A 23,591-nucleotide genomic window follows, 5' to 3' on the forward strand; every position below is an offset into this window, starting at 1 on the left:
TTTACAGAGGCAATAATGGATAATTCTAACACCCTCTTTTGTGGTAGTGTGCACGAGCAGTTAGGCTTATCAGAGGGTAGTACTAAGCATTTGTTGTATGCACAGAGGCAATAAATGGTACACACACTCAAAGAATAAATCTGTGACCAAATTAGAAAAATAACACTTCTTTTATATATATTCCAAACTCAAAAACTTCATTCAAAGGTAAGTACAGTTTTCAATAGAAATATGCACAGGGAAGTAAGCGCTTAAACCTGTGTGCTTTTACACACAATGCACTCTTATGGCAGAAAAAAGTCAAAGATGCATAAAGGTAGGTACAGTCAGTTTCAGGGTTTCACCTTCTGGGATTGGAATAGTAATTGGCCAAGGTTCAGAGTACTACCAGCAGTTCTTCAGGAACTGCCCGGATCTACCGAGAGCATGGGGGCTGCTGAGGCTGGTAGCTACGGAAAATGGGGGCAACCTGAAAAGAATCTGCACAAGGGGGACTTGTGGGCTTGTCCGAGGGCTCCCAAATGGGGGCTTAGGTCACAAGGGGTGTTGGAGCAAGGGGGCACAGCGGGTTTCCCGGAATCTGGGTCGGGGGCACAGGTGCAGAGTGGTTAGGTCAGCTGGGTTGATGAGCAAAGACGCACCTCATGGTTGGGGACAAAGAGTTGACAGGGGCAAAATCAAAGCAGCTTGGCCACTCTTGAAGTGTGTATCAGTGATGCTGATGTCCCTTGACAGCTGCTTGGTCCTGGTGCAGTATGAATCTGGACTGGACTGTCGCTGTTGGTGTTTGGTGTAGGGTATCCGGTACCCCGAGGGTTGGTACTGTATGATTTCTGTTGGCCCTGATGTCTTCACACTCAGTGGGGAGACATATCTGACTTTCCAGAGCATGGGTACCTTTTCCTGGGGGTCTGTGGTCGGTCAGGCTAGGGACATGAAAGGCGGTGGACCGGACTCTGCTGGTTGGTGCCTGTGGACTGCAGGGGAGTAGCTCCTTTACTCCAAGGGAGGCTTATGGTGTTTGTCGAAGTGCTGGTGGGCTACCCAAGACTTTGGTAGTTTTCCAGCTCACAGGATGAGTCACTCAGTTGTGACTGTTGAAAGAGGGCTAAGGACAGCAGGGTTTCAACCAAACACCAAAGTTCCGCTGTCGTTCTCACCTTGGGTTTAGGGGTGCTCCCTAAATGCTCAATTTAGGAGTGTTAACAGGCTACCTACCTTAGGGTGTCTGCACGCTCTATATGGCCGCTTCCTGTGGAAAGTTGGCATCACCCTGACCCTAGAATGCTAATTCCATCCAAAACAACATGGAGGAATCTGAAAAGTAGGGTCCATATCAGCTGGCCCGTCTTAGGGGTGGTGCTGGCTGAATGTGAGCACACCTCCAAATCTAATTAATTGGCACCAAAAAGTGGAGTCAGGACAGGAGGGTGAGTACCTCCACTACCTGGAGAGGCCCGGGGTCATATAACAAAAGCAGCAGGGACTTTGAAGCTTCCTGCCTTGGAATGTTCATCCTGCTTGGAGGAGGTGCGAACGCCGCTGCCCAGAGCAGGCTTTGTTCCCGACCTGCCTATGGTGGCTGGCTAGTAAAGAGCAGTCAGTCAACACACTAGTAGTCAGTAGTCTAAGGTGCCCTCTCTGTGCATTTATTAATAAATCCAGCACTGGCATCACTGTTGGTTTATTCAGTGGTTTAGTAAGGCGAGGTGTTTGGTAGCAAACACCTTGGGGTACAATGAAGCCATTATCTAGCTGGGGAACTCCTAATCATGAGTGTCCAGCCCATGTACTCGTTATTGATTCCCTGTGCAATTGTGATATCTAAGGGAGATCTTAGATACCACGGGAAAGCATTCCCACAAGCAGATATACCCACACATGGATATAGTGCACCCTGCCTTTGGACTCTAAGGCCTGCCCTAGGAGTGACTCACCTATACTACATGCAGTATTTTGTTGGCATGGCACACAGATGTGTGCCATGTTGACTCTTTGGTTTTCTGTGCACCAAGACATATAGGCTGCAATGGCAGTTTGCATGAACTTGGTGAAGGGTCCCTTGGCGCAATTCGTGCTGCAGCCTTTGGGGACCCTCTTTATTTACGTCAATGTCCAAAACAGGGTAGATAGTAGTAAGTCAACTTTTAATCCATATACGAGTCCATGCGTATACCGACATAACAGCTCTTCACATATGGTTTGGTTCTGATACAATCCATGAAAGTTTCAACATCACGATGTTATATATTCATCACAAGGAGATCAGCTAACACAAGTTTCGTCATTTACCATGACTTCATCAGGGCTTAACTGCATGAAAATTCTCAAATTTTAGACGAAAAATAAGCCACTAAGAAGTGTCGATAAAAAAACACTAAAAGCACGTAACGTAAAACCTGAATCAAAGTTCGTTATAAATTCCAAGGTATTGGCAAAGTAAAAGCTAGAATAAACAAAGAAAATAAGGAGAGTACTCCCATTCAACGCGAAGTAGGCGTGGACCTCATATGGACTCATATATGGATTAAAAGTGGACTTACTACTATCTACCCTGTTTTGGACATTGACGTAAATTTACTTTTTGAGTGCTCTGACTTCTTTGTAGATTAAAGTGCTCTTCTTTTGAGGAGCCCAATTGGGTTGTATGGTAACCATCCCTTGTCCTGGAGCACCGTTTGTGATACGCATCCTTTGACTTTCCCTATACATATTACAGAGCGCCTATTACTATAAACTGGTTACCATATCCATACAATGCCCTAGGTACTAGGGTACCACTTACTAGGGACTTACAAGGGACCCTAAAGGGGGGTGCCAATTGTGGAACAATCATACATTTTAGATAAAGAACACTGGTGCTGGGGACCTGGCTGCAGGAACCCAGCACACTCTTAGTCAAAGTAGCACCAGTTACCAGACAAAATGTGTGTGTGTGGAGGGGGTACTGCAATGAGTTACATGATAGAAACACGCAAATAAAAATAAAAAGGAGAAACAATCAGAAACATAAAAATATACCTGCAAATTTGACCTCACCCCTCCCACCCATGTACCAGCAAACGATCACATGACAATGTAAGCAAAGAAATATGCAAGGTTCACTTCCTCTGATCCCATGAACATACGGATTTCTTCATTCACCATTTGTTGCATGGAACAGACAGGTTCTAACTCTATTCCTCTGTAATTATCACATGCCTGTCAAACCTTGGGGTGCTTCTGTGGACTGCCATGAGCCCTGTACACTGCCACCTCCAGGCCCATACAATGATCCATCCCTCTCTTCCGCACCGCCAAAGATGGGGGGTCATGGCCTCCCACTCTCTCACTATGTCCTGTTTCGCCAGGGTCAGATCCAGAAATAACAAACAAATTTAGACCTATTACCTCCCAGAGTGTCAGTGACGTGGAGGAGAGTGAGGTTCGGGTCCAATGGGGTCGACCAGGATAGAACCCCACCCAGGCAAGATGTCAACCCTTGCAAGACCCGGTGAAGTGCTAGACATCCCCACACCATATGTAAGAACATTCCCTCAGCCGCATCGCAGGGGAGACATGTCGGGGAGGCTATCACCCCCATTCTCCATAAATGTTGATATGTGAAATACACCCTCTGGCGGTATTTGAATTGGATCAACCTAAGGCGTGCCTCAATGGCTGCTGTCCGAGGTGCCCCCAGGGCCTCTGTCCTCATTTTTCAAGACCCACACATTGGTCTCCCACGCCCCCGGAGAGTGGAGAAAGAGTAGGGATGATTGGAAATCAGTGACTGATACATTTTGGCACTCTTATGGTCTCCCAAATGGCCCATAAGTAACCTCTAAGTGATTAAACTCAGGAAGGTCTATCAGGGCCGCAATATAGGCGGTCAGTACATGGCAGAGCTGAAGGTGCCGGTGAAACTGACTACCTTGGAGCTGGTAGTCGTCCTGCAAAGACTGAGCGGACTTGAGAACCACGCTGCTCATTACATCACCCAGGGTGGAGATCCCAATTCCAAAATCCCTCTAACATGGCAAACTGGGACAGCAGCCGGCCCTGCCAGAGCAGCGTGCACCCTGTCAACCTCCCCCACCACCCCATTTGTCAGAGAAACATTGCCATTGTTTAAAAAACACTTTGGTTGCCAAGGGGAGACCATCACAACTGGCCCCAGCATGTAGATATGAAAGAAGTTGGGTCTCCCCCATCACCCACCTCTCGGAAATATAAGCGGGATCGTGCTGGAAGTCATAACACCTCTCATTAATGACTAGCAAATGAGATGCCCAATGGTAGGATTTGATATCCGCTGCAGCGATACCTCTGCAATAGGTGGACTGAAAACATTTACTTAGGGCATCACAGGGGATTCCACCCTCCCAAAGTAAGCTGTTGAGAATAGAATTTAAGTTACGAAACCACAACAGTGGAACGTCATATAGAAAATGCTGCAACTAGTACAGAACCCGGGAAAAGGGACACCTTTTAAAGATTGCTAACCTGCCAGTGAGGGACAAAGGTAAAATTGACGACACCCGAACATCCTACTTTAAACGAGTCAACACTGGCTCCAAATTCCACTGCCATGCCAATGCCGCATCCTGGGACACGAAGACACACATGTATTTAAACCCACCCAGAGCAATCCCCAATCCCGATGCCCAGTTGAGGCCCTGAAGGCAGCCCCCACCGGAAACACAGTAGACTTTGATACATCAATGTAGAGGCCAGAGGTTTCGCCAAAAAGATGCATAATCTGCAAGATGCGAGGCCGAGATCTGTATCAATGAGGTAGAAGAGAACATCGTCCGCGTACAAGGCTATCCTATTAGACAGCCCTTGCACCACTCGAAACAGTATACATGAGCGTTCATCCTGACCTACTCCGCCAGAGACTCCATCGTTAGGCAAAAAACAGGGGAGAAAGAAGGCACCCTTGCCTCGTCCCCTGCTGAATCCGGAATTAGTCTGAGCTGGCACTGGCCACCCTCACCGTTGCTGTCAGATCTGTATATAACAGCTGGAGGTAAGAAAGGTATCAAAGACCAAGGTTAAGGCAGAGAAGTGGGAACAAACAGATATTCCCAACTTATAGAGTCAAATGCTTTATCTATATCAGCAAGAAGATCCATCGCGAGACAAACCAATCTATCTGCTAGCGCTAGCGCATTGTACAAATGCTGTATATTATGCTGGGTAGTGCGGCAAGGCACAAATCTGGCCTGTTCAGAGTGTACTTAATTGTCAATTATGCGGACCAGTCTGTTTACCAATGCTTTTACCAAAATGTTAACCTCAAGGTTCAAGAAGGAAATTGAGTGATAAGAAGAGTGTTCATCTACTGGCTGGCCTGGCTTAGGGAAAACCAAAATCTCTGCGTGTCGCTAATCAGGTGTTGGGGTGGAACCCTCAGCCATGGTGAGGATCACTCCCAAAATATGGTGATCATAGAGCTTAAGCATATTTGTCTTGAAGAATTTGCATAGGAACCTGTAAGGCCAGGGGCCCTTCCCGGAACGCAATCCCACCAGGGCCAACAAAAGCTCTTCTGCAGAGAATCCAGTCTCCAGATCATCTTAGTTTACCAACGAGAGTGTTTTAGGGGGAAGAGCCTGTACACAGTCGACTATCTGTTCCCTTGAGAGGACCTACTGCCGTGTTCATACACATTCAAAATGAGCAGAAAAACTGCATGCCACCTCCCTGGAATTGCTGAGCAAATCACCGGACGGGCCCAGAACAAGTGATATGGAGGGGGAATAATGAGTGCCTTGACAGAGCCTATGGAGCATTTTGCTCGATTTATCCCCCCATTGGTATACATGCAGCTCTGGGCCACTCTCCAGGACTGACTGGCCTCATCTAGCAAGGTCTGCTTGTATTGTTGCTGTTAAAAAACCCAACTGTCCACCTGCCGTCCACATGCCTTCACTGCAACTCTGTGCCTCCTATATCATCATCCGAGACTCAAGGTCTATCAAGTCTTGCTCTCATGCAGCCGTAGCAGTGCCGAGCCCGGCCAGCTTCAATGCCATCTGTGCAGCCACAAAGGCCCCAAGCAGCAGGCCACTCCAACCCTGCCGGGCCAGGACCGAGGTGGGGACAATCAGGCCAGTCGTGTGACACCTCTGCCATGATGTACTCCAGGATAGTGTCGGACTAGTGGTGGCCTTAAAGGGCGATATTACGCTGTGGTCGCCATGTTAGATGCGCAAGTCACACCCTCTGTTCCTCCATCTTTTTGCTTTCTTTTCTTCCTCCCTCCTTTCTTCCTTTTTGCCATCTTTCCTTCCCTTTTTGCCTCCTTTTCTTCCATCCTTTTTGCCTTCCTTCCTTCTGTGCCCTTCCTCCTGCCTTTTATGCCTGCATTTTTTCCTTTTTTGTCTGCATTTCTTCCTTCCTTTTTTTCTTCCTTGCTTTCTTCCTTCCTTCCCTTCTTTCTTGTCTTCTTTTCAAAGGTAAGGCTAGCTCCCAATGCCAGGCCGATGGCTTTTTTTTTTAGGTCTGTGTTAGTCAGGACCTTTTGATTTTATGAAAAGTATGTATAACGTAGTTATTTTCAGCCAGACTTCATGCATTAGTCTGTGATTGTGTCATTCACATTTTTCTTAACCTACTCCAGCATGCATCATGGGGCATTATTAGCCTACTTCAGCCATTGACCGACTTCACTATGAATTACGGCATGATGCCCTTTCACAAGGAGCACATCCACACACAAGGTAGTTCCCTACAGTGCCAGATGTACCATGGCAATTTGTACTTTTTTGAGACCAGAAAAAGGTGTGTACCATTAGTTATTTAGTTTTTTTCTCATTTTATTAGGGCCTGACAGTTTCCCCAAATATAAAGATTTTCAAAAACCGCAACAAAACAAGAATTGCGAAAAGGCTAGCGGCCATTACCATACCTTTTTGCGTTACCAGTGTTTGTTTCTTTTGCAAGACTTCTTCGTATTGCCAGGATCCCTGTCCCACTCTAAGCCGTTCATGAGGGTTCATTCAGTCACTGATTAATTATGCATTTTATCATACAAACTGTACCCAAGGGAACATCTCATCTCTTCATCTTTTCGTCCTACTTTCATTCTTATACTTCAAATTGTTTTATTTGTGTGCTTCTCAATAGCGCTTACAAGGAGCAAAGGAGCGTCAGAGTACTTTACATTGACGCAAAAGAACAGGAGGGAAAATGTAGAGAGGAGGACAAGCTAAAATAACATGAAGGAAATAACATGAAGGAAATAACACGTTAGCGAAGCAAAATATAGTGCCGCTGCTGGCAAAATGAGGAAGGGAAATGGGATATTTATCACATAATAAACAGAAACGTGCAAAAAATGCAGACAGAGTGAAAATAACATGGAAATAATAAACAAAATGAACACAGAGTGCCTTAAAGATCAACTGGAGATTCTTAGTGGCGCAAGTGCAGGTATGATGGTACATTAATTACACAGATGCTGTTGAGTTAGGCACATCGGCCTACACACGAGCTCTTAGAAGACTGTTTCTAGTCACTTGTGGTCAGTGGTGACTTGGAAGCATCCACCTTAAAATGATGATTGCTTCCTTTTTTTTTTTTTTAAATTTTTTATTCGAAACCGTTAGCACACAATAAAATACAAACAAGGGCCTACAACCACCAGGGCCGGCCGCCATAGAGCCCGAGGGCCCGCAGTGTAACGCCACACAACCCGTCGAACCATAGGCAAGGCGCCCGGCAGTTCGTAAGCACATATAACAGGCTGGGGCCATAGGCCAGGAGCAATTGAAAACAACAGTTTCATTTTGTATTAAATATAAAACACACTCAAGGCAATGAGAGTCCGAAGTAGCAGCGTGCTCTTCCCGGGACGGGGAATAACATATAGTGTCGAAAGCAGTTCCTGTCCGGAAGCTGTAGAGGGGGGCAATGGGAAAACAAAGCATGGAGCACACCGCAAGCCCTCCCGCGGAACGCGCGGCTAGGGGGTCAGCGCAATATCGACCTCTAATGGCAGAGGCGGGGTGCAGATACGTCCCCGATATAGATTCCACGGACCCCATACCCTAGTCCATTTCCCTGGCTTACCTCTCGCCACATACGCCGTCTTTTCCCTAAACATACACCAGTCCATATTCTCCTTCCATACATCAATCGTGGGCGGCCTCGGGGAGCCCCATAGCTGTGCAATGTTACGCTTAGCCACCATATACCCCAAGGTCACCCACTGCGTCTGTGCCGCATTACAATCATTCGGTTCCCAGACATTCAACAAACACCTCCTAGCCTCTGGCAACAGGGCCACATGCGTGACCCCCTCCATTACGGTGTGGATACCGTTCCAGAATCGCATAACCTCCGAACATTCCCACAAGATATGAAGGAACGTGCCCGGCAGGCCACATCCACGCTTACACAATCCATCCATCGAATAACCCATACGCAGCAAACCGGGCCATGTGACATACACTCTATGGAGGATCTTCAGCTGTACAAACCGTAGGCGGGCCGGGATCGCCACCTCTTTCGGGGAGGCCACCGCCGATACCCAGTCCTCATCATCCAATTCCAAGCCATCGCCCGTCCACGCCTCCCTCAAACGGAGCAGCACGTCCGCACGATCGTTAATGAGTTTCTTATAAATCAGGGAAATAGTGCTGTCGGGCACATAGCCATCCAACACTCTATCCTCCAGTGGGGAATACTCGGGGATAGCAGTAGCATCCGGAAAGACCGAACAAAGTGCATGGTAGACTTGAGCATACCGGAAGTACTCTCTATCGTTTAATTTATATTCAATTTTAAGCATTTCGAACGTTTTGAAAGCTCCCTTCGCCCACAGATCACCCACCTTACATATACCAATCATATCCCATTTCTCAAAGCCTTTCGATCTCCACAAACAGCCCAACCGCCCAGAAGCATACAACGACGTTGCCCGAGTCAAGCGATCCCTCCACCCCATCGCAGCATTCGCCGTGTCCTGGGTCACCGAGTACAGCGCCCTATTATAGTCTCCACCCGGAAGCAGGAGTTTATCCATCTCAAAGGCCGGGTTTAAGACAGGACCATATATCCCGTGGTTCACCGCCGCCAACTGAGACGCCCAATAGTATCGTTTAATATCGGGGAGGGCGACCCCCCCATCATACCAAGGGAGCGTCAACTTGGCTAGAGCAATCCGCGGCCGCCCGTCCCAAAACAGTTGGCGCTGAAGACCCTCCACCTCCCGGAAATAACGGGCCGGCACGACATCAAGAGTATTTTGCAAGGCATACAAGAAACGAGGCAGCGACATCATTTTAAACAATGCCGCCCGTCCGAGCGGCGAGAGCGGAAGTCGTCGCCATCTCGCTACGTCGGCCTTCAATCGCTGGAGGGGAGGCAGAAGGTTTCGCTCATAGCAAACCGCGGGGTCCAGTGAGATAAAGATTCCCAAATATTTGAACCCCAGGGTAACAATCTGAGCTGGGCAACCCCGCGGCAGCAGGGGGGCATCCCCCGAGAGGACGTAGACGCACGACTTGGCCCAGTTGATGACCAGGCCGGAGTTGCGGCCAAAAGAATTCAGCACGTCCACCAATACAATTAGCGACTGCCGGGGAGACGTGAGATACAGAAGGATATCATCCGCGTAAAGGGAGACACGGTCTTCGAATTCCGGCGTCCATCTAATGCCTCGCAACGACGGCTCCCAACACAACCAGGCGGCGAGAGGCTCCAAAGAAAGTGCAAAGAGAAGGGGTGATAGCGGACACCCCTGCCGCGTACCTCTCCCCAGTGCGAAGGGAGCCGACACCCTACCATTCACTACCACCTGAGCCAGTGGGTCAGCGTATAGTAATTTTACCCAACCAATAAACTCCGGGCCGAACCCAAATTTCGCCAACACGGCCCAAATATATGGCCACTCCAAAGTGTCGAATGCCATAGTAGCATCCAAAGATGCCAAGATGGCCGGCTCACGTATGAATTCCGCTCTGGCAAGCACCCCGTGTAACCGCCTCAGATTTAGAGCGGTATTCCGATGGGGTATAAAACCAGACTGATCCTGATGAATCAAGTCGCCCACGACCCGAACCAGTCGGTTAGCCAACACTTTAGCCAGAATTTTGGGTTCTGCGTTCAACAGCGAAATGGGCCTATAGGAGGCGCAGCGATCTTGCGGCTTCCCCTCTTTGTGTATCACAACTATGCTGGCGAGGCGTTGGTCAGGGGGGAGGAAGCCCGCCGCACGTGCCGCCAAAAACATGTCTCGAAGATATGGTGCTATCTTATCGGGACGCAACTTGTAGAGTTCGATGGGAAGACCATTGGGACCCACCGCTTTACCCGAAGCAATCGAACGAGTGGCCAAAGCGATCTCATCTGACGACAACTTCGCCTCCATCAACACCGCGTCTGCCTCCGATAGGGTTGGCAATGCGATGTCTCTAAGCAGGCTATCGGAATCCTCCTCCGATCGCAACGAGACCGGAGAATATACTCCGCGGAAATGAGCTGCGAAGCAGTCAACGATCTCAACCGGGTCAGTCACACGCACTCCATCACTCCTCTCCACAACGGGCACCACCCTGCTAGCTCTCTCCTTCCTATCCAACCAAGCGATCAGTTTTCCGGCCTTATCCCCCACATCATACAACCGCCCTTGCTGCTCTCTACTCATCTCTTTAGCCGCTTCCGTGACTAACGCTCTGTAATCTGACTGTTTGAGGCTGAGAACATGCAATTTCTCCTCAGTGACCCCACTCTCCAAGTCCTCCTCCATTACAGCTATTTCCGCTTCCAGGCGGACCACCTCCGCTCTCTCGCACTTCTTAGTATGGGAGATAAGGGACAAGGCCTGCCCCCTGACCACCACCTTATAAGCCTCCCATAGGGAGACGGCCGACGACACCGACCCCACGTTATCAGTAAAGTAGTGATCAGTGGACTTGACCAACTCCGCGCGGATCTTAGGGTTACGGAGATACCAGGTGTTAATGGGTGCCACTCTCCCCTCTGCCCCAGAGACTACCCTCAGCTGCAACCATAGAGGGGAATGGTCAGAGATACCTCGGGCTAAATGACGCACCTCCCCAATCATTCCAGCTTGGGTCGCCGGCATAAGCATATAGTCAAGTCTCGAGAGACTCCCATGGGCCCCCGAGTGAAAGGTGTATTGCGCCTGTCCCGGATGCATCAATCTCCAGCAATCTACAAGTCCCAAAGTGTCCAAAAAACCACCCAACCAGGCCTGAGCCCTAGGGAGATCCCTGGGAGGGTGACGGTCCTCCAATCCGGAGACAATGGCAGTAAAATCACCACCCAACACCAAAACCCCCCCCAGGGAGTCCCAGGACCAAACGCCCCAAATCAGCAAACGTAGCCGTTTGTAACCCCGGAGGTACATACACAGCCACGAGCGACACAGTCCTGCCCTCCCATCTCCCCACCAGCGCCACATATCGCCCCCTATCATCGTGAAGCACTTCGTCCACTTCCAATGGGAGAGAGGCCCTAACCAGAATGCCCACTCCCCTAGAGCCAGAAGTAAAACCAGAGTGAGCGGCAAGGCGATAGCCCCTCCTATTTAGGGCCTGGAAGGAGTTCCCAATCAAATGTGTCTCCTGCAGGAAAACAATGTCGGGCGAAGCTCGTTTCAAGAACTGCAACACCACCCCGCGCTTGATCCTGTCCCCCAGACCGTTCACATTCACCCCCTATCCCACTCCCGCACATGATACCCACATCCCGGAGAGCACAACCCGGAGAGTTCAGCAGAAAACTTCACATTGCCTTGCAAAACAAGAAAACAACCATCCCCAACAACCCCCTCCCCCACAATCCCAGAACAACAACTCCCCCCTCCCTGCACCCCTGCTTGAGCCCAAACAGCCCCCCCAACTTGCAGTGTGCCTGTCGCCCTAACCTATACCACAAAAAGAACCCCAGAAGGAGGAAAGGACCCCAATAAGCTCCCCACAACCCCCAGGCACTTGAAGGGCATGATGTACCAGATTAAAGTACAATTGAGCCAAGGTACAAAACCTCGCCAGTCTAGTCAATCGCCAGGAACCAAGTTCTAGTCCCGCTCCACCACATCCCGTTCGTTTTCCACCGTCCGACTGTCTCGGTCCTGTCCCCGCGGCAGAGCATCCAACCAGTCTCCAACTGCCTCCGGCCGGTCAAAAAAGTGGGAGCGACCCTGGAACTCAACCCGCAACCTCGCCGGGAACAACATTGCGTATTTCAACTCCATGTCTCTCAAGCGCCGTTTCACACCCAAAAATCCCAGCCGCTGTTTCTGGACCGCTTGCGTGAAGTCCGGATAGAAGCTGAGATTGGAGTTCTCAAACTTCAGCGGCCCTGCCACCCTCGACGCCTGAAGGATAGCATCTCTATCTCGAAAGTTGAAAAGTCGGGCAATTATAGGCCTCGGGGGAGCACCCACTTTGGGTGCACCACCCGGAATCCTATGGGCCCGCTCCACCGCAAAGAACTTGCTCAATCCCTTGGGCGCGAGATGATTGATCACCAGATCCTACACAAATAGATCTGCGGCAGATTCCTCCGATCTTTCCGGCACTCCGATGATACGAACGTTGTTCCGTCTAGCCCTGCTTTCAGAGTCCTCAAGTCGACGATCCGTCTGGTCACTGGCCAGTCGCAGCCGGCGGACCTCCGTCTGCAGGGCTGCCACATCCATAGTTAGGCTCGACGCTGCTTGAGACAAAGAGTCGACCCGATCGTTGGTTTTGGACAGGTCTGCCCTGACCAAATTCACATCAATAAGGACCGCGTCCAATTTATGCGCCAGGGTATCAAACCGCTGACCCACCGCAGCCTTCATCTCCTCAATGGCGCCCATAACGTCCTGCAGGGTCAATTCTGATGATGGGCCCGAAACCTCTTTAGCCCTCTCAGGCGATTTATGCAAGCCACTGGGGGATCCCTTCAGCTGCGCATACCGATCCATATTGTTGGCCTGTGCATAGGATCCTCTCCGGGTTGACTTGGGTTTCGACTTGTCACCGTCTAGTCTAGTCGCCATCGTCCGGCGGCCACCAAAGTTGGCACTCGTCGAAGCCGGGGACAGGAACCAGTTGGCCAAGCCAGCCGAACACTGCAGTCGCGGGCAGGAAGTCCGTGTGTAGCCCGAAAGTCAGGCCAGACACTCCGCCGTCCGCTCTCCTCTGAAACACCGAGGTCCCTCAGCCGATCTCAAAAGGACAGACTCGAAAACGAAAGTGAAAGTGCGGGGTACGCGGCAAGTCAGGCTCAGCCTGACGCTGTTGTTCACTTCGTACCCGGGCACCCCACCAACTCGAGATCGGGACCTAGGCAACAGCAGGCCGCAATCTTCGGAGGGCGACCATTCGGGTTCCCGGCGTCCGATCTGAATGTGGAAAACAGGTGGCACCTCAGCGCGGATGCATCAGCAAAAGCCCATCAAGTTTACCAGGATTTAGTCAGGATAGACGTGGGAGGTTGCGGAGGCCCTCGAGAGCCGTAAGCCTACGTGGCCATCTTGGTTGCGCGCTAGGCTCCTCCGATTGCTTCCTTTTTGAGGTGTAACTTTCTTCAACATTATCCATTAACATTTGACTTGGAAGGCCCCAGCAACTCATTTCCATTGGATTGATGTTGTCACTGCACAGTTCCCAAACCTCTGGACTTCCATTGAGTGTTACTTTGGTTGACTTGTTTTGTTTACGGTGGTCATGATCCATAGTGCTTCTCTGCTGGTATGTAAGGTCTTCTCTTGTTCCCCAGTCCATTCCGTTCTAGATAATTCTCTGAGAGTGTTTGCCACTGTTGCTGGTCTTTTATAACGTGGCCACTGTAATTCATCATGAGTAGAATGTTTCTGACTTAAGACACAATTCTAGGAGCTTGAAAGGTTCATATCTTCCATATTTGATAAACTGGGAAAATTCAGAGGTTTGAGAAATGGTAGCCAAAGAAAGCTGTATCTGAATGGAGACAATTACACATTTGTTTGTGTAAAGTTAGTCTGTTATGTTAAATCTCTTAAGTACTGTTTGAGGTTTCTTATGGAACTCATTTATGAATATTTCAGGGCCAGAATATTATCACAGTCACTTAATAACTCCTTCAGGTTCTTCTAGGACCTTGCATATGCACTCCTAAAAGTCTCCTGCTCCAAGAGGGCTCTTTTCCCTGTCATGGCTAGGGGTAGAGCCTTCCAAAATTGCATCTGTGATTTTAGGGCTGCGAGAGCTCTTCTCAGGTTTACCACAAAGAGGTCGGCTAGAGAGTGATAGGGACGTATTATGAAGTGTCTGATAGTGTTGCTCTTCCAGGTCAGCAGGGTACCCCCCTCATCGCATCTCCTGCAGGGCTAAGTTGTGAGAAAGTGGGAACACGCATGATTTGGTCCAGTTGACCCAAAGGCCTGCCACCTGTGCAAAATGTTGTAGTGTGGTGTGTATAGGGGTGAGGTTCAAGTGGTGTCACAGGAGTAGAGAAATAAGTCATATGCAAATAGGGACACTGCATGAGTCTCACCATCTAATGGTATCCCACATTCCTCTCCCTCACGGCAAAGCCTGATGGCAAGAGTTTCTATGACTAAGGCAAAGAGCAGGAGGGAGAGGGGACATCCTTGTCTAGTGCCTCTCCCCACGGAGAACGACAGTGAGATCAGCCTCCTCAATTGGATTCAGGAGGTCTTGTCAGAGTAGAGTAGTTTAGTGTAGCTGCAGAGGTGCTCACCCATATCCATAGAGGTCAACACCTGAAAAAGATCATTTCAGTCAAGGGTGTCAAAGACTTTCTCAAGAATTAATATTATACAAGTAGAGTGGGGGCACCGCGTGCGGACCTGGTCCATTATGTGGAACAGTCGTTGTAAGTTCTGAGATGTGCTATGTCCTGGGATGAAGTCATTTTGTTCAGAGTGTACTAAAGTCAACAGCATCTGAACATACCTCCCAGCTAAGACCTTTCATAGGATCCAGTAGTTGGTACCTAGGATGGCAATGACATATGGGATGCCAGGAGGGTTGGGTCTATCTCAGGGCTCTGGTATGGATATTAAGAGGGACTCCTGCAGGGATAGGGGCAACCGCCCGGTCCATAGCGCTTTGTTGTATATTTCAACCAGCCTGGGTGCCAGTAGTGTGGTAAAGGCGCAGGAGTACTCCAGCGGTAGACTGTCAAGTCCTGGAGTCTTAGCACCAGCTTGGGTCCGAAGGGCTTGTTGAATCAATGGAACGTCCATACTTAATACCGTTGGGATGTGAGGGAGGGGGAGCTGGGATAGAAATGTGTCAGCCTCTGCCGTGTGTGGGTGAGGGGGGGTAGCAGCATAGATTGAAGAGTAGCAAGTGAAGAATGCGCTAAGGATGTTGTGCTATGTATGTGTAGTAGTTCCAGGGGATGGGGCGATCTCCAGGATTGGGCCTGTGCATATGTCTTAGTGTGCTAGCAATGCAAGGAGGTGGCTGGATTTGTCCCCTTCTCAATGAGTTTGGCCATATAGGCACTGAGATTGTGTTAGTGCAGCTGCTCAAGGAGCGAAGCATGATGGGTTTTAGTCTCGGCTAGCATATGGCGTTTTGTTGTGTCTACAGCTTTTGCCAGGTTGCGATCTGTTGATTGGAATGCCCCAGTTCTCCTGTAAGGAAACTCCCTTATTGACCATTTTAAATGTGTCTTAATCGAGCACTGTTGAGGACGCTGTGTTGCTTTTCTCTGTGAAGTATTGTGTGATGTGGAGGCTCAGGGTTTCCTGGAAAACAGGCTTCCCTAATGTCTGTGGCGGAAGCCATTTGGCAGGGACTGGGGGCGGTGAGGCATTCGACCTCAGTTCTATGATACTGACATTGTTGTCTGAGATTATGCGGCCTAGTTTTCAGCATATTTGACCAAGTGTACAATAAATGAGGAAGTGGTTGAGCTGAATGTATACGTTGTGCATCACTAAGTATAAATAAAGTTGAGAGTGGGGATCCAGAGATCTCCACGTGTCCACCAGGGACCATTGGCTAATCCAATTTGAGAAGCGTTCTGTCTGGGAATAGGGGGGGAGATCAAGGAAGGGTGGAACCGTGAGTGGCTAAACCGAAGGTCAAGGGTTCAATTATAAGCTCCTCCCAGGATCCAAGGCACTCTGGTTCTGTGTGCCACCACCTCAGACAGAGTCGATCAAAAGAGTCCTTGATCTGCATTGGGGGCATAGATGTTGCCTAGGAGAATTTTAGAACTGTTGAGGTGGCCCTCAGCCATGGCTTGGCACCCCTCTCTGTCCACAACTGTATCTAAGGCTTGGAAGGGGACTCCCGGGCGGATACAAATCAGAACCCCTCAGGCATAAGCTGAATGTGGTGGCTAAGAACTATTTCCTCTAGCGTTTGCGCAGGCACGATAACTCTGTGGAGGTAATGTAGATTTCCTGGAGTGATATGATTTGAGCAGTTTTTTTTTTTATGTAGGAATAAATGGAGTAACCCTTCCTTGTTGTATGCATGCCACATACTTTCAGGGGCATAAGCTTTATCCTGTCAGATGGCGCCTTAGAGGTGGTAGGTGAGGCTGTCTGCAGGGGTCACTAGGTGGGGGAAAAGGAGCCTCCCTGGGAGCCCTCGCACGCTGCCCCCTCTGTGCAAAGTGTTGGAGGGAGTGTGATCCGGGTCAGTTTGCCGAATGAAAAACTGTGGAAATGGGAAGGAGTGAACTAGTGTAACAGGTAGAGCAGACTGCAACGGCAGCATGTCCAAACTGAGTAGTGTTTCAAATCATGAACGAAGTTGAGTGTCGGGCGCGAAATAAGCGTGGCCTTGCTGTGGATTGTAATAGCGATGGGGTCCAGCACAGCACTAGTTGTAGAGGAGAAGCCGGGAACAAGAGGAGTGGAGGGAGGGAGAGTGGTCCCTCATTAGTGGGACCCTGTTTCTCAGTGATAGTTATTAAAAGGAGGCGGTCGAGGGGAAGGTGGATGGTGGGATCCAGGGGCACGGGTGCCCAGCAGACTTCCAGTGGCACGAGTGCCCATCAGAATTATCAGTTTATCAAGTCATATTATAATGCCTGCTCTTTGCAGTGAAATCAAAGGCGGGGTCTGAAAGTCTTGATGGAGTCCTGCTGTTGTGGCGTCATCGTCGTCTGAAGTCAAAATGTGGGGGCCTCTTTCTCCCTCCAAGGAGCTAACGCTATCCCCCAGAGATGCTGCTTGCAGGGCTTTACACCGGTCTTCAATCAACTGCTCCAGGGTTTGGGGTCTGGGAACCGCTGAGGGTAGGGAGGGCCCCCGCTGGGATCGGTTGCGTCTCTGTCTATCACTTGTGGTTTGAGGTGGGACACACCTCAGCCACATTTTGCAGCCTGGTGTGATGCCTGTCGATCCAGTCCCAGGCATCCTTGGTGTCTGAGAAGAATAAGGATTTGCCATTGACGAGAATCTTGAGCGGGCAGGAAACAGCAAGGAGTATTGGATGTGTAGTTCATGAAGCCGTTTCTTAGCATTCAAGAACGATGCTTGTTGGAGCTGACCTGCCGGAGTGAAGTCAAGGAACAGCATGACAGTCTTGTTTTCAATCTCAGCGGCCCGGCCTGCCACACTACGCGCAGGATAAAGTCACGATCCCTGAAGTGAAGGTGTTTGGCAAGCATGGGGCATTTCTAGGACCATTGATCTTGTCAGTACTCAATGGGCGCTCGCCAGCATGAAAAAATCGGATTTCCCTGCGGCCTCCAGACCCCTGGTGAGGCGGCAGAGTCTGCGGGGGGATTCCAGAGGCACCGCAGGTCAGTTCCCAGCCCTGAGCATGAAGGAGCAAGTAAAGGTGAGTACATGCTGTCACCTCCTAGCTCTCATGAGTAGTGTCAGGCAATGTGTGACCCCAAGGCATGAGGTCCAAGAGCGCCCATAGTCACCAGTCTCTGAGGAGAGAGGGGGTGCTCCTCTGCTCCGTGGATGCAGCAGGTTCAGGGCGCACCACTCCTCCCTGATTACTCCTCACCTTGGGATTGCTGGTAAATTTCTGGGCCACGAGAGAGGCCACAAGCCTCGGGGAAGTTGTCAGGGGAGATGGTTGAGCTGATAGATGTCGAGAGGCCAAGCGGCTTGGGTCCTACATGCGTCGCGTTCTGGTGCTGGCGCAAAGGCCCAGTGTGTCTCCGCTGTCTTGGTGAGGCGCTCACCAGTGAGTCTCAGGTGGTAGCTGTGGGAGGGTTGAGAGACGGCAGCTTTCGTAGGCTGATAGTGGGATCACTGCCAGATCCTGAACGTAGCAAACAGAAGTCAAGGCGGTGGCCTGCCGCGAGATGTAGGCCTTCTCTGCTCTCCCTCTTAGCGTGGTGGCAACCAGCTCAGCCACAGGGGATCGATCGGACCCTCAAACTCTGTCAAGCAAGAGAGTGCTGATGGTGGCCGATGCCGGACCCTGATGGAATTATTGGGAGGATTACTCGGGCTCGCGGAGCTCAACGAAAGAGAGGCCGACATGTTGGCTCTCCAAGCCATAGCCCTTCTAATTTCTTAGGGTAATGAGAAATGCTACCCTCTGGTGTCCGATGGCAAAGGGCTGCAGTGTGTCATATATGACGACGGGAAACATTATCCATTCTGTTTTTCAGACGACAAATACCTGAGAATGAACGTCCATATTCTTCTAATAGTTAATTGCGTTTTCATTAATAAATACACATTTTAAATAACATCACCTGTATCTGTTCCACCATCCTACAGCTATTGACTATAAGACTGTTCCGGTATCTTCTTCAGTTACGAAGACTCCTGCGATCGATTTATGATTGTCATGGTGAATCGTTGCAAGAAACACCCCACTGGGTTGGTGCTTCCAGATACATAGATTTGAACTATTGTGTCATGAATTATTCCTTGACTCAGCTCAGTGGTATCCTGGCTCTTTCTTCATCATTGTGTGTGCTGAAGCGTTCGGTGCCTAGTCCGGTGCACAGTAGTGTTGAATTTGGTGTCTGCTGTTGCTGATTCGTTGTTGAGTGAACCAGCTCCGTTTGAGTGCATGTCAGATCCCGCCCTCGCACACCAGTTTCCAGTTTTTCAATGAGGCAAGTGCCTGTATGAGACTGTTCAGTAAATTACACTGATACAGTAGAATCCAGGTGCATCTGCCTGCACATAGTCCGTGTACAAGCACTTCCATTGAACTATTTAAATAAAACCAGGGGCCCGCAAATGTGAGGGAAATTGCAGGTGAGTTGTATTAACTCCAGGAGCCCAACCTCCATTTTGCAACGTAACATCTCCCACTAGCATTTTTCCCATGTCTTCTGTTTTTGCTTTATTTTGGAAAAAAATCCCTATCCGCTCTTAGCTACCCATTCTCTTCTGTGCAGTCTGCACCCACCTGTGCCAATGGGTGTCTCCAGCTCGGGGGGTTGGAGAGATTTATTCCTTTTATACCTACCTCAGTTCCTCGACGGCTCTTTCCTGTGTCATACGGCTTTCCACCTCATGCCAAGACCTAGGGACACCCTCCCCTAACAAGGCTTCAAGAGACAGTATAGGTACTGGGACATGCCCAGAATCTTAACACTGAGGGGCATATGTACAAGAAAAATTGGGAGAGCAGCGCTCCGACATTTCCAAAATGCAGGGATGCGCTGTATTTACAACAATACGGCACACCCCAGTGTGTTCCCTAGTGCTGGCGCTAAAATGAGTTGCCTAGCGCCAACGCAGGCATTCTTGCAACATAGTGCAATGGTGCCTGTGCAGGGAATTATTGTTTATGTGCAGGATGAAGTCCCTTTTTGCACACAAACAATCAATAATGGAGATTTGTTACTTCTATGTGTGCTGCATTATGCAGCACACATAGAAATACCAAATCAACATTATTTAATGATTGTTTATGTGCAGGAAGGTGTCCCTTCCTGCAAATAAACAATCATTAAAGGCATTTTGCTCTTTCCATGTGTGCTGCAGAATGCAGCACACGTAGAAATAGCAAAAATGAGGAGAAATAAAAGTATTTCTCCTCATTGTGCCATTCTAACAGCTGCTATTGAATGGTGTTAGTGGGTGTTGCGGTGGAATGCCCACACAGCCACACCCATTGACCTCCCCTTTCACGCAAGTATTTGCTTAAAAGAGTACCATATTTACAAAGCGTCGATAAGCAACAAAAAGTGGCTTAACACCACTTTGTAACTGGTGCAGGGCATAGCGCTACCGGAAATACACAAAAAGTGATGTTCTGGTGCCATTCTCCCCTTGTAAATATGCCTCTGAATCTTCATGATGATAGCCTCGGTAAGGTCTTTTTTAAAACTATTTTTATTAGTTTTCAGTACCAAGCAACATACAGCAGTGTCCGCAAAATAAAAGACCGGCTTTATGCAATTAATTCTTTGGACAATTCCAAAACACAATAGCATCCAACAATCGTTAGTTAGATTTAGAGGCCCATCAGTGTGGAAACTCCCCCCACTGATCCAAAACCTTATATTTCTGGGGATATGATGTATATACACGTTCCTTAGCTTTGGTACAGTCGTCCATACTGTCTGTCCATTCATTGATAGAAGGGTCCTTGTTCAGTCACCAATAGTGGGCAATGTCCTGCTTAGCTCGACTACCTCCACACACATCCATAAAGTCTAGAAGGGTCATCTTGGAATCTAGTTTAACAAGTTTCTGTACAATTTGGGTCAACTTGTTTTGCACATGAGCCCAGTATAGTTGTATTACCGGGCAACTCCGTGCCATATGGTAGAAGGTGTTAAAGGTCACCTTGCATCATAACCAATTAGGGTCTGTTCCTGGATTCATTCTAATGTCTTCCCAGACTATAGTACACCCGAATTAAATGTTGAAATTAAAAAAGCCTTGAAGGCATAGACCTCCTCAGGATTCTGGGAGCTATCTTTGCCCCAACCCAATCAGTAAGGGGCCAACATCTTGGATCCACTTATCTCTAAGTTGTAAGAGGGGATCTGGGATATTGTTGACCAATGTTCGATAGACAGTAGAAATGCCCTTAGTACGCATTTGTGTGATGGCTATTAAGGATTCAAAAGGTTGCATTCGGGGAAAGCCTTGAGTTCGGGTGCGCATCTCCAGAGCATGACATATTTGTAAATAACAATAACATTGTATTTTATATAGGTCATACGCATTTTCCATCTAAGCAAATGAGGAGAAAAGGTCACTTACCAAGACATCCCCTAACCTGGAGATCTCAATTAGATCCCATGGGTAAGATCACCCCTACCTGTGTCCTTTGTCTTTCCTGGGGACACGACATCTGGCGACGACAGGTGGGATCCACATGAAGCAAAATCGTCGTCCTCCCAACACGAAGCCGGCGTGACGAACCAGGAGCCCACCCTGGTCCACCGGACGACCAAAGAAGAATCGCGACGATCGACGATCATCGCGATCATCGCGCCGGCTGCACGATCTGAAAAAGCCAGGAGCCCACCCTGGTCTGAGGAAGCAGTGAAGCGGAAACGGCGCGGGAGCCCACCCCAGCCGCGGAACAAGTAATGCGGTAAGCAATCGCAAGAGAAGCGCAATTTAAATAATTGAAGCGCCCGCCTGTGAAGAGAGAAGCACCTGCACCATAGCGTGTAATAAGAAGACTGAAGGAGAGAGCGCGCGTTGTTTGAATGAACTCTCGCGAGAGCGGTGGCCATCTTTAAGTCAGGCGAAAAGGGCCAATCAGAGAGAAGAATAGCGCAGTGGCCATTTTGGAAGGTCAGGCAGACTGGGAGAAGATCGAAACATCGCGAGATTACGGCGGCCATTTTGAAGTCAGCCGAAACGGGCCAATCAGAGCGAAGAACAGTGTGTCGGCCATTTTGAGGTCAGGCAGCCATTGGAATCAATAGAAAAAGTGAAAAAGAGAGAAAAAAAGGCACAAAAGAAGAAAAAAACAGTGAAACAAAGCAGGATACGGCAGAAACAAAAGGACAAATAAAGGAAACAAATAAATAAATACAAATAAATAAATAAAGAACAAGGTAGAAGGAAAATGAGCAACAATGAGGAGAAGACGAGCATGCAAGCCATATTCCGCAGGCCTCTACCATTCAGCCTATCAGAGCCACAAGTGGGCATCCGGTGGGAGAGATGGATCAGGAAATTTGAGCGCTACATGAGCGCAACGGACGTCCCGGATGGCAAGCAGCTGCACCTGCTTCTGAATCTTGCAGGGGATGAAATAGAGGATCTATTGTTAACATTCCCCGCTGATCAAACGGCGGACTACAAAGGAGTGATAAAGTGTCTCACTCAGAAGTTTGACCCTCAACGAAATGTTGATTTCGAGAGATACACATTCAACGCTGCGTGCCAACAAGGAGAAGAGAGTCTAGATGACTTTGCAACGAGATTACGAAAATTGGTCACATACTGCGAGTTTGACAAATTTGACAATGAGCAAGCAATAAGACTGCGCATCATTGAAGGCTGTCAATCGATGGAATTCAGAGCACGCGTCTTGAAGGAACCAACGACGCTGGAAAAGATATTGACGATGGCTCGCACGGAAGCAAGGGCCACAGAGCACGCCAAGCAGATGGAGCTAGGAAAAGAGAAGAAAGTAGCGGTGGCACATCGCGTCACTGGGAACTTCAAAAAGAAAGAATTCCAGGTGCAGACTGTACCAAAGAAGGGCGAACAGACATGCTACCGGTGCGGCCTCGAATTTCCACACATCGGTGCATGCCCTGCCATAGGTCAAAAGTGCAGGAAGTGCAACAGGGAAAATCATTTTTCAAGCACGTGCATGACAAGACAATTCAGGAGTGAAAGAGGCAGAACAATGAGACCAAGGATGACAAGTAACAGGTACGCACGACACATGGAAACAGCGAATCGTAGCTCCTCTGACGAAGCAGAAGAAACGGCAGCTCCTGTGAAGGAAGCAAGACTATACCTCATGTCAGATGCACCAAGAGAAGAAAAAGAGACAGAACACATTTATCTTGTGGAAAAAGAACAAATAAAGAAGACAGCCATGGTGGACATTGGCGTAGGGAGCCACCAAGCAAAGTTTGTACTTGACAGTGGAGCAACATGCAACATCATGTGCATGTCAGAATATCAGAAAATGAGAGTGAAACCACAGCTACCACCGTCAACAGTAGATGTGTTCACGTGGGGTTCCAAAAGGCCAGTAGAAAACATGGGAAAATTCACGGAGATCTTGACGTACAAAGACAGATGCTACCAAGAAGAAATACATGTGCTCAAAGGAGACATCCCAGCGCAACATGCCTGTTTAGCAACGTGACGGCACAGATGATGGGGCTACTAGCCATGACTTACCACATGTCGGAAACGAAAAACATTCTACAAGAATACCCTGCCATACTAAAAGGTCTTGGTAAGCTGAAAGGGAAACAAATAACACTGCACATCAATCAAGCGATCAAGCCAGTAGCTCAGCATCATAGACGAGTAGCAATACATCTCCAACCACAAGTTGAAGACGAAATAACTAGCTAACTGGCGCAAGACATAATTGAACCAGCAGAAGGACCAACGCCGTGGGTGTCTCCGATCGTGGCGGTTCCCAAGAAAAATACCTCAAAGATCCGCATCTGTGTGGACATGAGGATCCCAAATACAGCAATCGCAAGGGAACGTCACCTGGGGCCACACCTAAATGACATGATAAGCT

The 23,591-nt window shown here is 49.0% G+C and overlaps 1 protein-coding gene across 1 annotated transcript in view; it reads left to right on the forward strand.

The window, feature by feature from the left end:
* The window catches only part of DCLK3 (doublecortin like kinase 3), a 339,069-nt gene that overhangs the window by 272,671 nt on the left and 42,807 nt on the right, over positions 1-23,591 (forward strand). The window lies entirely within an intron of this gene.

Source organism: Triturus cristatus, chromosome 5_2 (genome assembly GCF_964204655.1).
Source record: "Triturus cristatus chromosome 5_2, aTriCri1.1, whole genome shotgun sequence".
Classification (NCBI taxonomy): domain Eukaryota; kingdom Metazoa; phylum Chordata; class Amphibia; order Caudata; family Salamandridae; genus Triturus; species Triturus cristatus.